Genomic DNA, 16,950 nt, shown 5'->3' with positions numbered 1-16,950 from the left:
CGCCCGTCGTCTTGTGAAAAAACATAAATCTTTTATGAATAACACAGGGTTGTACAGGATGTCATGCTTAGTATATCCTGACTCATTCCTTATTCCCGCTCAATAGGAAGATTGTACAAGATGTATTTGGAAACCCGACGCAACATTAGCCTGTTAAGTTTTAAGCAATAGAGATACAGCGCAACATGTGAAAAAAACCTCTTTTTTTTACAAAATCTCAATAACTCGAAAATATAAAAATGAATCATCACCAAAAAGTATACAGATCTTTAGATTAATATAACAAAGAAGTGTGTAAAGTTTTAAGCAATAATCATAAATCGTTTTGAGATATGGTGCGACATGTAAACCCCCCTTTTTTTTTTTTTTACAAAATACTCAATAACTCAAAAATGACATTTTGAATCATCACCAAAAGGTATACAGATATATTAAGATTAATATAACTAAGAAGCCTTTGAAGTTTTAAGCCATAATCAAGAATCGTTTTTGAGATACGGTGCGACATGTGAAAAAAACACACCCCTGTTTTAGTTACAAAGTGCCATAACTCAAAAAGTTGTAATCTTATTTTCACAAAAAAGTATACAGATCATTTGACCATCATAAGAAACAACTATGTTAAGTTTCAAAAAATTTGGATAAGTCGTTCTCAAGTTACGGTGCGACATGTTTACACCAGACAGACGGACAGACGGACGGACGGACGGACGGACACTGGACATTTGTATACCATAATACGTCCCGTCAAAATTGACGGACGTATAAAAAATAACACAAAGACAGGTTAGACAAAAGGTCTTTCTACTTCCATTGGTAATTATAAATTAAAAAAGGGGCCTCCGAAGATGATAAGAAACAGTGATCCCCATTTCCATTCTCAATTTTATATTAGAAACAAGGTCTCATAAATATTAAAACATATGTTTAAAATATATCTTCATAAAAATATGAGCACTAAACACTGGTTTACACTATAATAAAAAAATGTTTGCAAATTGTTAAAACATTTTCGGATTTATCAAAGCACTATAAAAAATGGTAACTCCTTAAAAGTCATAAAACCACAATAATAACTGCTGTTAATCAAAGTATTTATAAAAACTAAAAGTCTGTTCTGTTACAAAACCTATAGGCAAAGGTCTTACTATAATATCAGCGGGAAATTTCGGTTCTAGAGGTGCATTCCGTATTTAATCTGCAGGGGCGGATGCAGGAATTTTCGAAAGAGGGGGTGCTAACCCAGGTAACCCAGGGCAAAGGGGGGGGTGCAAAACATATGTCCCGATACAAATGCATTGATCGGCAAAAATAAAGGGGGGGTGCACACCCCCGGAACCCCCCCCCCCCCCTTGGATCCGCCACTGAATCTTTTTTTTTCTCCTATCTCCTGATGACAGCTGGTGTGTCCGTAGATATTGTTTAAATTTTCTATATTTTCACTTTTTAATTAGTTTACCTGCACAATGGCGCAGAAGCAATATTTATTTTTTGGCGCAAATGAAAAACTACAACTTTTAAGAATTGGCGCAAAAGCAATGCGTACTTAAATATCAATCAAATTTGACCGTGCCCACAAAACGATTGTTCAAATTACGAATAGTTTCAGCTTAAAATCCATGGCACTCTAAAATGTAGATTTTTTAAATCACATAAATTCCATATCGATATACGTATATTTGGATCTATGCAATATGTTAATCTGGACATCAGCATGCTAGCTGTAATGACTCCCATCTATTCTTTGCGGGCATTAAATAATGGACTTCATTAAAGATAACCGTTTTATTTATTGTCATATAATCCACTCTATTAACACAATGTAGCATGAATAACAAAGGTATGCTGGTGTTCAATGAATGATTACAAATGATGACAGGTAAGTATAACTCCAAACTGAACGTGAACATCAAACGGTAAAAAGCTGAAAGAACAAATAAAAACTCAATATAAAACCTATCAATCAAAAAGATTTGCCAAAACATACAAAAATACAAAGTTGGCTTATGACACTAATTGTGTTCCATACATTCACATAAAAAATACAAGTACACATGTATTAACAATATATCAAGTTTGTAACATAACTGTGAGTCAAAACTGGTGTGTTCAGCTTTTAATGTGTTGAAAACTCGACAAGTATCAAACATTATGTATGCAAATTATGACACGAATTGCTTTCCATACTTTAAAAATAACGAAATGAGGGGGGTGCTTTGAATCATACAAAAATTACCTAAAAGGGTATTGAATGTTTATAGAACATTTTTATAGTGTAAATGTTGTATCTGTGTGTTTACAAGTAATAACAAACGGTTGTGAAACAATAAAACAAATAATCTGGTGAAGTGGCATATTTGTCATCATTGTCATTTATCCAACGTTTTATACGTCATCAAAACACAATACATGTTATATATGTTTACAATAAACAGTTCTTCAAATTGTCAATATGCTATAAACGTACACTGTGCCGGAATCTGGCAGATATATCAATAAATGATGCTGAATCATCAACGTGAGCATTAGTCCAAATAATTATGACGTCTTGAAAGGCTATTATAATTTTTTTCTTTGACGCCTTACATTGTAAGGCGTCAAAGAAAAAAATTATAATAGCCTTTCAAGACGTCATAATTATTTGGACTACGTGAGCATGTAAATAAGGGGAAATTACAAAAGAGGGGAAAGTAACAAAGAAGATAGTAAATGTAAGTCAACTTTCGGAAACATCATGAAATAATTACGGACGAGTCAGTACACTAGCTTAGTTCCGTCATTTCAATAACATGGATGGCAATATGTTTGATTGATCTAACCATACGTTAACCAGTGTCCTTTGAATACAGTGATCATGCATGATGTGAACATTTTTTTCTATAGACATAGGTAGATTTGATTAATCCAAATAATATAGGTATAAAGCATACCGGTGTCCATGCAATTCATAATGCAATACAACAATATATAGAAATAAATTATGTTTTTTTTTTATGAAATGTATGTGCTTATGCAACATTATCAAACTGCTGTAATGCATTAGTTATAAACTTTGAAAGAACCGATGACTTTTCATTCGTTTTTAAACTCAAATGTACTTAAATTGCACATTTTAAACCGTAAGAAATTGGTTTATCTCTCGAAAAAACCTGAACTGTTCTCGAAAAAACCCGAACTGCTCTCGAAAAAACTTGAACAGATGGAAATGAATATACCCTTAAAATTGCCTTTTAATTACAATAACTAAAACTTTTGTTATAGCATATGTAAATGTAAGGATATAAAGACATCATGTGTGCATGCTCTTTGAAATTTGCATTGGTATGTGTATAGAAATTGCTTTTTTCTATATTTTGGCATAAAAGCATTATTAGGCCAAATCAAACTTTTTTAACTGCAAAGTATGTATGGTTGGCAACATCCTTTCATCACAAATACTTACTTAACTTGTTTGATCTTGTAAATTTAGTTTAAGCATTTATTTTACGTGTTACAGGAAAACATGTCTGTTTGTTTACATTTTTAGTCATAATCTCTCGAAAAAAACTGGACGCTCTCGAAAAAACCCGATCTCAACCGGACACTATACCTACGGTGGTAATACTGATACGTATTATTACATATCAGTAAAAAAAATCTACAAACAGTATGTTAATAAAGAGTTATGAAGTAAAATGTACATGGGACAAAATCACAAAAAATACATAGAATAATACAAATTATCAATGAACAGGTGTTATATGTCAGTTTGGTATGGTCAAGACGTTTGGTAAAGATAACATCCTTTTAAGAGAGTTATCTCGCCTTAACCAGTTATGGGGTTTTTCGTATTGCGGATTGCATTCCGTATTTGTATGATATGTTAGTTGATTTGTTCTCTTGATTTATTGTTACCATTCCATGTAGATGTGTTTTTGAAGAATAGAATTTATTAACTTGAATATTCGTTTATTATCTATGCCAGAAAGGAGCATTAAACAGGGCTTTACTTGACAGTGGATGTAGAGTCTGCAACAAAAAACGAATCATAGTATATTTTTAGCATTCTTTTAAACACATACAGTAGACGACTTTAGTTTTAATACCGATTTTGCCGCAAATACTAATATTCTCTTAGAAATCAAAGACGGTTACTTCGAAGTCGATAATAGGGCTATCTTAACTAGTTATCGTAAGTGTATACTAAGATAGCCGTTAAATTGTTAAGATAACCCACGAGGGGATTGCAGATACTCTCTTATCACCATCGTAATCTTCTTGTAAAGCGTTTTCTCTTAAATGAAACTTAAGATAGGTTTTCATGATACAGGGGCCCGCGGTAACAAGAAACTTCTCTTAAAGTCTTCGTAAGTCATAGTTTACGATTACACAAAGAATGCATTAAGGGTCCTTTTAAGAGTGTATCAAAAAGCATTCTATTTTCGTTCTTTTCTTTCCCATAACTTCGTTTGATAAAACCCTTAAAACATTCTTAGTCTAAGCGCACTTATTAATTTTCGGACTTATCCGACAACGTTTTCTTTGAAATTCTTTGATTTACATGTTAGTTTGTCCCGAAAAAATCTAGTGAAATGTTTGTATCGTAGGGCTATCATGACTAGCAGTGACACGGACAGTGAATTAAATGTATGCAATTACTTTTGCAAATAATCTTACATGTTTTCAATTTGTTTCTTAATCCGTTATAAATCAAGAGGACTTGAGCGGCCAAGCAATACACGTACAGTTTCATTCCCTGACATTCCTCATGTGTAAAATAAAGGTCATTTTCATTCTAAGATAGGTTGATGTGTGGGTAGAACCGCACTTACATTAAAATGTTTTTTCACAAGACGACGGGCGTATCATGCGCTCATGGCGCAGCTGTTTATTTAAATATTGATCCAGTCGAAATGCTATCTAAAACACTTACCACTCATTCAAAAAAGAAGGGTCTGACATTTTTTTATCATACTGCTTTTATTACATTATAGATGTCTGTTTCCGTTGATTCCGTTAAATACCAATTCCTCAGAGCAATTGGTACTTTGCGGAACGGAACGGAACGGAAAAATAAATTAAAAAGTTTAAATCAGATTCAACTTGATCACTGTCTCTAATCATCGTCGGAACGGGCTGTTGAAGGCCTCTTTTTTAAAATATAACTAGAACACACCCGTGATATCGCGGGTCCGTGACTGAATTAAAGTATATAACTATGCGCAAGCATTATTTTAGTATAAGTATTGTCATCTGATAAAGTCATGCCGATTATAAGATACCCAGTTTTCTCTGCTTTCAAATTTTTCTGTTTGAACCCGTCGAACTGGAACTTATCAATTATTGGTAATATTAATTATTTTGAAAACAAAAGGTCCTGGAATGGAGTATTTTTTTTTATCAACAGCATTGTCCTATATTAGTTATAAATAAAGTTGAATCCTTTGATTTGCTGTTTTACGTCATGCCCGCTAACAAATTGAAAACTGTACCTATATATACGCCTTATTTTTAGTCCAGATTTTTAGTATTCGTATTGTTATCTTAGAAAGTCTTACTGATTAAAATAGTACAATAGGTAACAATTCGACAATTTGGTAGTGTCAAACCTGTGATTTATGACCCGTGTATATAGCATATTAATCCTGAATACACCGTTTGTTGGTGCGCCTGTCAGATGCGGAACGTACAGATAAGGTAATAGGTAACAGGTGAATATACTATTGGTACCGGTATCGGACTCGACCCGGAACTTCTTAATTATTGGCAATATTAATTACGTGGAAAACAAAAGGGCCTGGAGTGGTGTAATTTTTAATCTACACCTTAGTACTATATTATTTATATATAAAGTTGAATTCTTTGATTCGTCGTTTTTACGTGATGACGGCTGACAAATTGGACCTCGTAATTTTAGTATTATAGATTACCGATGGAAGGAGAAAGACTTTTTGTGTAACCTGCCTTTGTGTTAAATTATTTTATTATTGATCAAGTCGAAAATGCTATCTAAAACACATACCACTCATGCAAAAAGAGGTGTCAGACATTTTTTTTATCATACTGCTTTAATTACATTAAAGACATCTGTTTCCGTTTTTTCCGTTAAATACCAATTCCTCAGAGCAATTGGTACTTTGCGGAACGGAACGGAACGGAAAAATAAATTAAAAAGTTTCAATCAGATTCAACTTGATCACTGTCTCTAATCATCGTCGGAACGGGCTGTTGAAGGCCTCTTTTTTAAAATATAATTACCGATGGAAGGAGAAAGACTTTTTGTGTAACCTGCCTTTGTGTTAAATTTTGTATTATTGATCAAGTCGAAAATGCTATCTAAAACACATACCACTCATGCAAAAAGAGGTGTCAGACAATTTTTGTTATCATACTGCTTTAATTACATTAAAGATGTCTGTTTCCGTTGATTCCGTTAAATACCAATTCCTCAGAGCAATTGGTACTTTGCGGAACGGAACGGAACGGAAAAATAAATTTAAAAGTTTAAATCAGATTCAACTTGATCACTGTCTCTAATCATCGTCGGAACGGGCTGTTGAATGCCTCTTTTTTAAAATATAATTACCGATGGAAGGAGAAAGACTTTTTGTGTAACCTGCCTTTGTGTTAATTTTTTTATTATTGATCAAGTCGAAAATGCTATCTAAAACACATACCACTCATGCAAAAAGAGGTGTCAGACATTTTTTTTTCATACTGCTTTAATTACATTAAAGATGTCTGTTTCCGTTTTTTCCGTTAAATACCAATTCCTCAGAGCAATTGGTACTTTGCGGAACGGAACGGAACGGAAAAATAAATTAAAAAGTTTAAATCAGATTCAACTTGATCACTGTCTCTAATCATCGTCGGAACGGGCTGTTGAAGGCCTCTTTTTTAAAATATAATTACCGATGGAAGGAGAAAGACTTTTTGTGTAACCTGCCTTTGTGTTAAATTTTGTATTATTGATCAAGTCGAAAAATCCTATCTAAAACACATACCACTCATGCAAAAAGAGGTGTCAGACAATTTTTGTTATCATACTGCTTTAATTACATTAAAGATGTCTGTTTCCGTTTTTTCCGTTAAATACCAATTCCTCAGAGCAATTGGTACTTTGCGGAACGGAACGGAACGGAAAAATAAATTAAAAAGTTTAAATCAGATTCAACTTGATCACTGTCTCTAATCATCGTCGGAACGGGCTGTTGAAGGCCTCTTTTTTAAAATATAATTACCGATGGAAGGAGAAAGACTTTTTGTGTAACCTGCCTTTGTGTTAAATTTTGTATTATTGATCAAGTCGAAAATGCTATCTAAAACACGTACCACTCATGCAAAAAGAGGTGTCAGACAATTTTTGTTATCATACTGCTTTAATTACATTAAAGATGTCTGTTTCCGTTTTTTCCGTTAAATACCAATTCCTCAGAGCAATTGGTACTTTGCGGAACGGAACGGAACGGAAAAATAAATTAAAAAGTTTAAATCAGATTCAACTTGATCACTGTCTCTAATCATCGTCGGAACGGGCTGTTGAAGGCCTCTTATTTAAAATATAATTACCGATGGAAGGAGAAAGACTTTTTGTGTAACCTGCCTTTGTGTTAATTTTTTTTATTATTGATCAAGTCGAAAATGCTATCTAAAACACATACCATTCATGCAAAAAGAGGTGTCAGACATTTTTTTTTTATCATACTGCTTTAATTACATTAAAGATGTCTGTTTCCGTTTTTTCCGTTAAATACCAATTCCTCAGAGCAATTGGTACTTTGCGGAACGGAACGGAACGGAAAAATAAATTAAAAAGTTTAAATCAGATTCATTTTGATCACTGTCTCTAATCAAGGACGACGTGAGGTCAGTCTAGATATCATAATGCATGACTTGCAAATGCGTTAATTTCATGATAATTTATCAGGACAATCCGACATATTCATCTACAGAATATTTTCCGATGTTATACATTATTACACATTTCACCTGTGAAGATGAGATTAAGTATACATTTGTGTTATTTGTATATGGAAAACCGTAAAACACAGAAATTTTAAAGTTTGTTTTGTTTTAAAGATTTTTCGAAATTTTGATAAATGCTCCCTTTGGATACCTTAAATGAAATTCTTTTCTGTTCCGTTCCGTTCCGTAAAGTACCAATAGCCCTTATATTATCAATATTACGTATTGTTTTCGGCTGAGACTACTACATCTGTCTGTGCTATCGCTCTGTGTGGGTTAACTATTTTAAGCATAACGTTTATAAATCGATCTCTGAAACAAATTATACATAAAAAAATTATATCATGAGAATTAAGTCAAAGTAAAGATTAAACTTATGCATGGCGGAAAAGAAATATATGAAAACGATAGTTCAATGTACATGCAGCCTTGCAAATGATATTCAAAAAAAATATATTTACTTTATAAAACTAAGGACTTTAATTTAAGTATTGTTGATGGGATGTTGAAGTTTTCAGAATATAGAAAATACACAAGAAAATCTATCAGTACACTATTCTATCAAAATGTGTTTGTTGTCCATTGTTTAAGAGTTTAGTGTTTTCTTATTCATTCTGACATCTGTGTCCATGGATCTGAACAAGAAATTGCGAAGACGTTATGCTCATCTGTTTACCTTTAATTTTAAAAATGATTTTTCAACAGAATATTATACATACTGTTTAATTTTTGTTTTTCTTTGCGAAAACAAAATGGCCCTAAAGCTAAATGTCATCGTCAGCATGTATAATGGAAGGCGATAAACACTTTAGAATATAAAACACCTGCTGGATCTTTTTACCTGGGCAAATAGGGAGCGTCTAAACACCACCTAGGCCGCCTTGGTGCACTAAGCTCGTGAAACTGCACTAAGCCCATGACGGGATGGTGCTATGAATGAAAAAAAACATACCATCGGACGTAGTTTTTCATGAAGATAATGTATCTGAATTTTTTAGTCATTAAAAATTGTAGTTAAGTCGTAATTTGATTTTTTCTGTCATCAAAGGTTTTGTCCGACGGCACGCGCCAGTAATTAACCAGGTAATAAAATCACTGATCCATGAAGAAATAAAGAAACAACAATTACACGGCTTAAATATAATTACACCTTTTTGTTTGTCGTGTTATTGCGTGTATTTTGTTTTTGTAGAATTTAAAACAAAACTTTGTAATTCTTCTTTTTTTGTGTGTATTTTTAAATATGTAATTTTGACTTTATGATACTTTTATTTGTTTTTAATCAATACTTCGTTGTAATTTGAAAGTGCACAATAAACGACTATTATCATAAATTCATTTATTAGTATTTCATTTTGATAACTATCAACAGAGATGAAACATATAGTTTATAAACATATGTAAGTAAGTAAGTAAGTATGGATGACATTATCAATAAATAAATAAATAAATATAACAAAGAGTCACAAGCAAATATAAGTTATGATTTGTCTATCTACACATCAAAGATTTAATATCTTGGTTTTGTACGACACAGCCTTGGTCTTTTGTTCTGATTTGGTTTTTTTGCTAGTCTTTGCGGGAGTGGGAATTCAAAATAAGTGTTCACTGCTCGAACGATTCGGGCACTGTTGGCTGTTTTGCCGTCATTCACAAGTTTGAGAAAAAGTCGATCTTTCTGTTCTGGTGTTTTAGACAACCAACACTGCAGTGATACTTTATGACTTGTGTAATTACCGAAAAGTTCATAGTTACCGGTCCCATATAACGCTCTTTTCAAATCAGAAAAATGGACTCTTGTGATGTCATGAAGATTAGTGACTAGGTCTTGTAGACTTTGTGGCTTCCAATTTATTGACTTTTTGAAAACATGATTGATGGATTCACAATTATTATTTGTCCATAAGCGGTCCTGGTTTTTAAGCTGTTTCATTGGGACACTGACATGATCAAAGAGTCTATCTTTCAGATGAGCTTTAAAATAAGTGGCAAACTGTGGATATTTTTCAGCGATTTCATTTGATTTGAGGTCAAATTCTACTGAATCATCTGTTGTAACAAGTCCAGTAGACCCAAAAATATTGTCAATAATTTGTAAGCGATCTTTGTCATTGCAGCCAACACTATTCTTTAAATGATCAGAGACATTGTCTTTCATGTGTTTAGTACAGAGCAATCGAGTCGTTCCAGGATATGGGAAAACGTCATCTAAAGCTTTGTGAGACCACTTTCATCGTCACTTCCAATTCTTAGATCAATGATTTTAACTGACTCTTGAATGCGTGCTTTAACATGCGAGAAGAACGTATGGTAATTTAAATAAGAGCCTTCCCAGTGCAGAAATAATGGACCAATGAATATGGGATGCTCACCAGTTTCTTTTCTAATAACTTTTGTGTTCTTGTAAACAAAGTTTGTAACAAAAACAGCACCAAGGTTAAAAGTCCTGTCAACGCCAAGTATACGGTCATTTCCAGACTTTAAAAACTGTGTCATGTCCTTCATCATGTCTTTTGTATAGCAGATTATTGATGGTGGCTTGTTGTTACCTTCTGTGTATACTACTTCTTTTACAAAGTCTGAGTTGTTTACAAGAGAAAAGATATGAACAATCTCGTCTGCTATATTGCCAAGAGGTGCAGATTTATGTTGTTTTTTTCTGGTTGTAAGCAAGATTGCGGATTTGATGATGATCACGTGGAGCTGACTCGGGATTATCTAAAATCATATTTTTATAGATCTCGGAACAAGACTGTTTGTGAGAAAGACCCTCCTTAACCTTGTCTATTACATTTGGATCAGTTCTGACATACTCTTGTGATGAATGTTGGGCATTGCCATGTGGTACACCTTGTCGTGGAGCCACACCCGAGTATTCTGCAACTGCTGTGTTACTAAGATTTGTTAGAGTGTCTGGTAGATTAGTAAACCAACTTACACGTTTCTTGTATGACTTATCACGTTTCAATGATGTGTATTATCTGTTAAGTGTGACAACATTATCTGGTTGTGGATTATAAGGTATTAAAGTCTTTTTCCCCTTATTCTTTTTTTCGTAACAGAAAACACCGTCTTTCTTGGTTGTCCACTTTAAAATATTGCCAGACTGAATGATAAAATCGGTTTTGTTAGTACGGCCGCTGTGTGTGTCCCAGGCGCCGCAGTCATCTGTGAAATTGCTGTATTTGGAACTCTGTCGTCGAGACATATTACTTGTATTGTCCAGAACACAGTAAACATTGTCTTTGAAACCAGTTGGTATGGAGTCGACTACTACAAATTGTTGATCTAACATAATAGACAGCAGTTGAGTTGCATTTAAGTTCTGACTATTTGGTAACTGATAAGTAGATGGGGCAATAGTACTCTCGGTGTCATGTTCACTAGAAAAGCTACTATTTAGAGTGTTAACATCACTGGTGGAGGTAGATGCTACTTCTTTTGTTTCGTCAGTGTTGTTACATTGTTCTGTATCGGACAATAACTCATTGGTTTGGTCATGGCTCTTTGGAGAGTGGACTGTTGAAATATTAGAACTGACATTGACGTTAGGAGCCTTGTGAACAATAAGTGGAACGAAATGATTAGATGTCCATATCTGTTTTGGATTGTGACCAGAGGCGCGTGTCCACATAACTGTTACATATACACTTTCATCTAGGCAATTGCGAGGGATTGCTGTTAAGTTTAGTGTCTTGAACGAAAGGTCATTCTCTCCATTTAATGGTGGGTAAACAGATTTGATGGGTATACATATAACTTGAGCAAGTGCTAGCAATGTCCACATAGATGACCAACCATGTTTTGAAGCACATTCAAATGTTGAGGTAATGTAATTAGGTGAAACCCAAATAATGTTCTTGGCAATTGGAAGAGACGTGTAAAAGTCTTTTCTAGACACCATTTCAATACATGTGCGGTATCTGAGTTCGGTTGACAAATCTTCTGACCCGCAAAGTGCAAAGGATACTGCATTAAAAAGACAGCTACCGTTGCCAGTTACTTCATACGGTTCTCCAAGATGAGAAAGATTACATTGACGTAGATGACTTTGGAATATGATGTCTATAACGCTTGTTGGTTTATAGCTTACTGTATATGAATGATTAAACGGTTGCAAACTTTTCTTCTGGTCGTTTACTACATCAGAGAAATATTGAAACCCATACTGTGATGACTGAAAATACCAATAACATTAATAGAAAACCTTAAGACTGTTGAACATCTACAAAATTGTGTAAATGGCATTTATGATGATTTTTGTAAAACTGTTATTTTAGGTGGTATTAACTTCAAACATAATAGGGCTTTTAGATTTTTTCTCGGCGTAGGAAAATATGCACCAAATGCTGCAGTTACTGGAGATTTAGGTAGAACTAGATATAGGAAGATGTGGTGTGAGTGCCAATGAGACAACACCCCATCCAAATAACAATTTAAAAAAGTAAACCAATATAGGTCAATGTACTGCCTTCACCACTGAGCCTTGGCTCACACCGAACAACAAGCTATAAAGGGCCCCAAAATTATACTAGTGTAAAACCATTCAAACGGGAAAACCAACGGTTTAGGACCTATTTTTGATAAGCAGTGGAAAAGTATTATTCGTTTGTGGTGTAGATTAATTAACATGAGGTCAAATCGGTTAAATGCAAAAGTTCACAAGTGGGCTGATAGTATATATATATGATTATTAAGCATTAGTGGGGAAAACACTGGATTTATTTAGTAAAAAATACCTTCTGTGAACTGAATTCAAGTCATTTATCGTGTCCTGAAAATATGGACACTGTGTTGTAAACATTTCTATGTCAAAATTACACGAAAAACTTGTCGATTAATGGCATGCTGTTTTACATTCTGATAAATCTATATCGGGTAGAGGTGGCAATAAGCTACGAACGTACATACTGTTTAAAGAAAATAGCTTTACCCTCCAGTCACAGAAATGCTTTCGCCATTTAGATGTGGTATTGCTCCCCTAAGAATTGAAACAGGGAGATATGAAAAAATATTGTTTTAGAAAAAAGAGTGTGCCATAGACGTTTTCATTGAAGATGAAGCGCATGTTTTATTAAGATGTCCTCTTTATGACGATTTTAGTAACCATTTATATTATGTTGCTGAAACTTTTAATGATAATTTTAATACTATAGATGATAACCAGAGATGATAACCAAAAGTTTGTGTTTTTATTCTCGCATTGTGATTAATTTTAAATAAGTATTGTGCACTAGCCAAATAAGAAGTACCGAATGAGAGAAATCGTGTGACATCACATCTGTCCAGTTTTTAAGCTGTCTTTTATTAAACGACATATTCTATAGGGCGAAAACGCGAAATTGCGAAGTCGAAAACGCGAAACCGATTTCTCATTTTCGACTTCACGTTTTCGCGTTTTTGACTTCGCGATTTCGCCTTTTCTCGATTTCGCGTTTTCGCCCTATAAAAAATGAAAGGCGAAATCGCGAAAACGCGAAATGGACTTCACTGGCCACCATAGACAACTGTAGTTCTCCTCTGCACTTATGTAGAAAGGAACTAAACGGAATAAAATGAATTGAAACTTAAATAACCAAATGTAGCTGCATTCGCTCCTTTCCGTTTACTTCTTTACAGTGATTTGTAAACAACATATGATTAAGTAATAGAAGAAAAGAACTAATTGGATGATGCTGACGAATTAGGGTTTAACGTCCAGTGACAAATATCATGTTCATATGTGAACGAGAACACGTTATATGTACCCTGTGTTGTATTAGAAAGACACTTTCGGAATTGAGAACGTGCTACTTCGAACAGACACAAATATTAAGGCTGATTGAAAACGTCAATAAAAAATTCATGCATATTCCAGAGGCCAATCCATATCACGCTATATTGAAGTGACACATCCTTCAATAAAATGCAAAGAAAGTCAAAATAAAAATGCTCTTTCTAGGATACTGTGGCACCGTATTGTTATTTTTGTTTACTCAGGAACATCTCATTCTTAAATTTTTCAAGGGGAAAAAATAAAGGTAGCAAAATTATTGTCGTGGCTAAATAACTCTTAACTGACACAATTTCAATTGTCCAACCCATTAACAGACTTTATTTCCATAATTTTCACTAAAACGTGGTATTATTCACGTTATTTTACAATTATGAAATATTTACTAATGTCAATTTATTTTTTAGAACCACAGTACTATTTTTTGTCCTTTAAATGATATCTAAATTTGTCTGTTTCGCCTTTTTTTTTTAAATTGTTCTGCGTATAAGCATAAATACTACATACTTGCGCGACGCCTTTTAGTTTTACTGAAAACTGCGCAGACTAAGAAATGTTTTTACAAGTGCAAAATGTTCTATGATAGATATCATTTTGTCAGACACTTTTCTTTTTTTTGATTTGGCTCTTATAACATGCCAAAAATCTGTATATTTAATAGAGTTTAACATTAAATTAAGCGTTTTACTCTTAACAGACGTATAACCAACCCGATTAACAGACCAATCGCCCATATAGCCGCATACTCGAATAGATTAACCGACTAATCTCTCTGTTAGCCGAGTGTCGGCCGTGATAAACCAAAAGTGGTGAAACTTTAATTGAGATTCTGTTCTTTCTATTAAAACCAAAAGTTGAGTATGATTTGGAATACATTGATAACTAAAGTTTACTGAACGATAGAAAAGCTAGAGGCGAGGAGTTCAGGATAATTGTCCTGAAGCAACAAAACCTTTCCACACTTGGGAATACCCCATACTTGTAATACTACTGTATGAGCGTTAAGATCCGTGCAATGGGAAAGCCTTCATCACCTGACTGTCGCGGTAAAACCACCGTCATGCCATACTTACATGCAAAGATGCTATCGAACCCGTCCTTCACTTAGCATTTTGTAAATCATACTTTGAAGAGTCGGTTAGATAGCACCCTTCCCATGGATCTAGCAAATCCACTCAAGGCAGTGTATGGCGAATGGAGTTTATAATAGTGTATGCTTGTTTGTATGGAAAGGTTTTATTCGCCACTAGCTCTTCTTTAACGGTGCACAATTGATGCATAATATTTGTTTTAATATTTAAGTTATGACAGTGCACATACAAAAGAGAAAATATCAAATTACCAAATAGCATTTAATTGTTATGTATAGCATTTAATTGTTATGTGTTAAATCTATATTTATTTATCAAAAGGAGTTTATGCTTATTTAATAAGTGATTGTGATATATAAAACATACATATACAGAAATTACGTAGAGCATTTTATAATATAAACATGAAATAAAACAGTAATTTCATAAATTAAAATACAAGTGCCATCCTATAAAGAATTATGAGACTATAGAAATTAAACTAAATTATTACTATATAATTATCATGTCTCTAAAACATTTCCGTTCTGTAAAACCATGTAACTACTACTTAACCTAAATTATTTCAGTTCTGTAAGAACATAACTATAAATCCAGCATATAAAAAAAAATCTTCTACTATTTAATTTTGATTTAAACTTTTTGGCTAAATCTGAAAAATAAAGTTGACTAAACGGTATGCGTTTTCTCTAGTTTAAGGTTGTATTGCGCGACCTTTATCTGCTTTTATCTTCGCCGTTCCACTATGATCTCTGAACAGTGGTGGATATTTGTCTCATTGGCAATCATACACTAACTATCTATTTATATGAAATATAAATTTAATAATAATTACCTCTGTCAGAATTTCAAGCGGTCTGTCAAACTTGTTGAAAATTGGTTGCATTGAACCCCAAGGACGCCACATTTTTACTCTTATATTTGAAATAAGTCTGAATTATAATTTGTGTCTATTCGTGCAAATATTGAAACAGTAAATGAGGAAGAATAAAAAGAAAGAAATAGACAACAATGTACTCCGCTTTGAGTAAAAGCCAATTTCTATTGTTTTTACTATAATTTCCGCAAATCTTTTATTTCCAAAAGCGCAAAAAAACACTTTTTCTAAATATTTTTTTTCTAACAAAGCATCAAAGAAAAGATCAACAGCCCTTTTATCATTGCTAATTAAAAACAAAGAAAATAATTTACTTGTTAAAAAATAATCCATCAGAATTGATTGGATCAATTAACAAGGTGATCAGACATTACACAAGTAGAGCGTGTGTCACGTTAAAAATGTTAATAACTTTTAAATCTCTTTATATCATTGAACCAACTTTTAACATATTTTTTTAATATAATGATTTATCTTAATTAATGATCTTGGTGCATATTTAACCTTTGTTTCATATCCTTAGTGCAGTATTTATAAATTCGTCAAGCTTCATTGGATTCAATCAACAATGTGACAACTGGACACATTACACAAAATCGGCGCGTGCCATATAAAACGTTAATAACTCTTTTATATCTGAATATATTTACACCAAAATTTAAATATATGCTCTTTATTCAAATCTGTATCGTACTGAATGACCTTGGTGCTTATTTGACTTGTCCATCATGGGCTTAGTGCACTTCCTGGAGCTTAGTGCATCAAGGCGGCCTAGGTGGTGTTCAGACGTACCGGTACACATATCTTATTACGTAACAAGTATGAATGTAAAATTCTCGATATGGTATATTCAGGCGAATATACATGGTATCTCGGGACTGGGGAATTTTTAAGATATTTTGATCTACATGATCTAACATGTAAATTTATTTGTGCTTTATGTAAAAAAAAAAAGGCATTTAGCCATTTTATTTTCAAAACTTCTTTAAAATGAGTTGACTTTGAGCATATGTTTATTTTCAAAACCAGGGACAAATCACTGATTTCTCAATTTTAGACCAATCTCATTATTTTCAGCAGTGGGCAAAGTATTTGAAAAGAAATTGTATTTAAAAATGTATTTAATCACTTAATTACATGTAGTTATATTTCAAATATACAAAATGCGTCTTCATATTTGCCTTTTGAGAATACTAATGCAGAAGTTCCACAAGGCTCTGTATTAGGTTCCCTACTATTCCTTATTCATGTATATGTCATAGCTG

General features: G+C 33.3%; 1 protein-coding gene and 1 long non-coding RNA gene across 2 annotated transcripts in view; both read right to left on the bottom strand.

The window, feature by feature from the left end:
* LOC139484106 (uncharacterized) overlaps positions 1-16,950 on the bottom strand; it is a 121,759-nt gene that overhangs the window by 81,396 nt on the left and 23,413 nt on the right. The window lies entirely within an intron of this gene.
* Positions 1,771-2,557, bottom strand: LOC139487016 (uncharacterized). The gene is made up of 2 exons (XR_011655716.1): positions 2,468-2,557; positions 1,771-1,924 (listed from the first exon to the last, which is right to left on the bottom strand). It is a non-coding gene; the product is annotated as an uncharacterized lncRNA (long non-coding RNA).

The sequence above is a fragment of the Mytilus edulis genome, chromosome 8 (genome assembly GCF_963676685.1).
Source record: "Mytilus edulis chromosome 8, xbMytEdul2.2, whole genome shotgun sequence".
NCBI lineage: Eukaryota > Metazoa > Mollusca > Bivalvia > Mytilida > Mytilidae > Mytilus > Mytilus edulis.
This window is presented reverse-complemented; position numbering and strand designations above follow the sequence as displayed.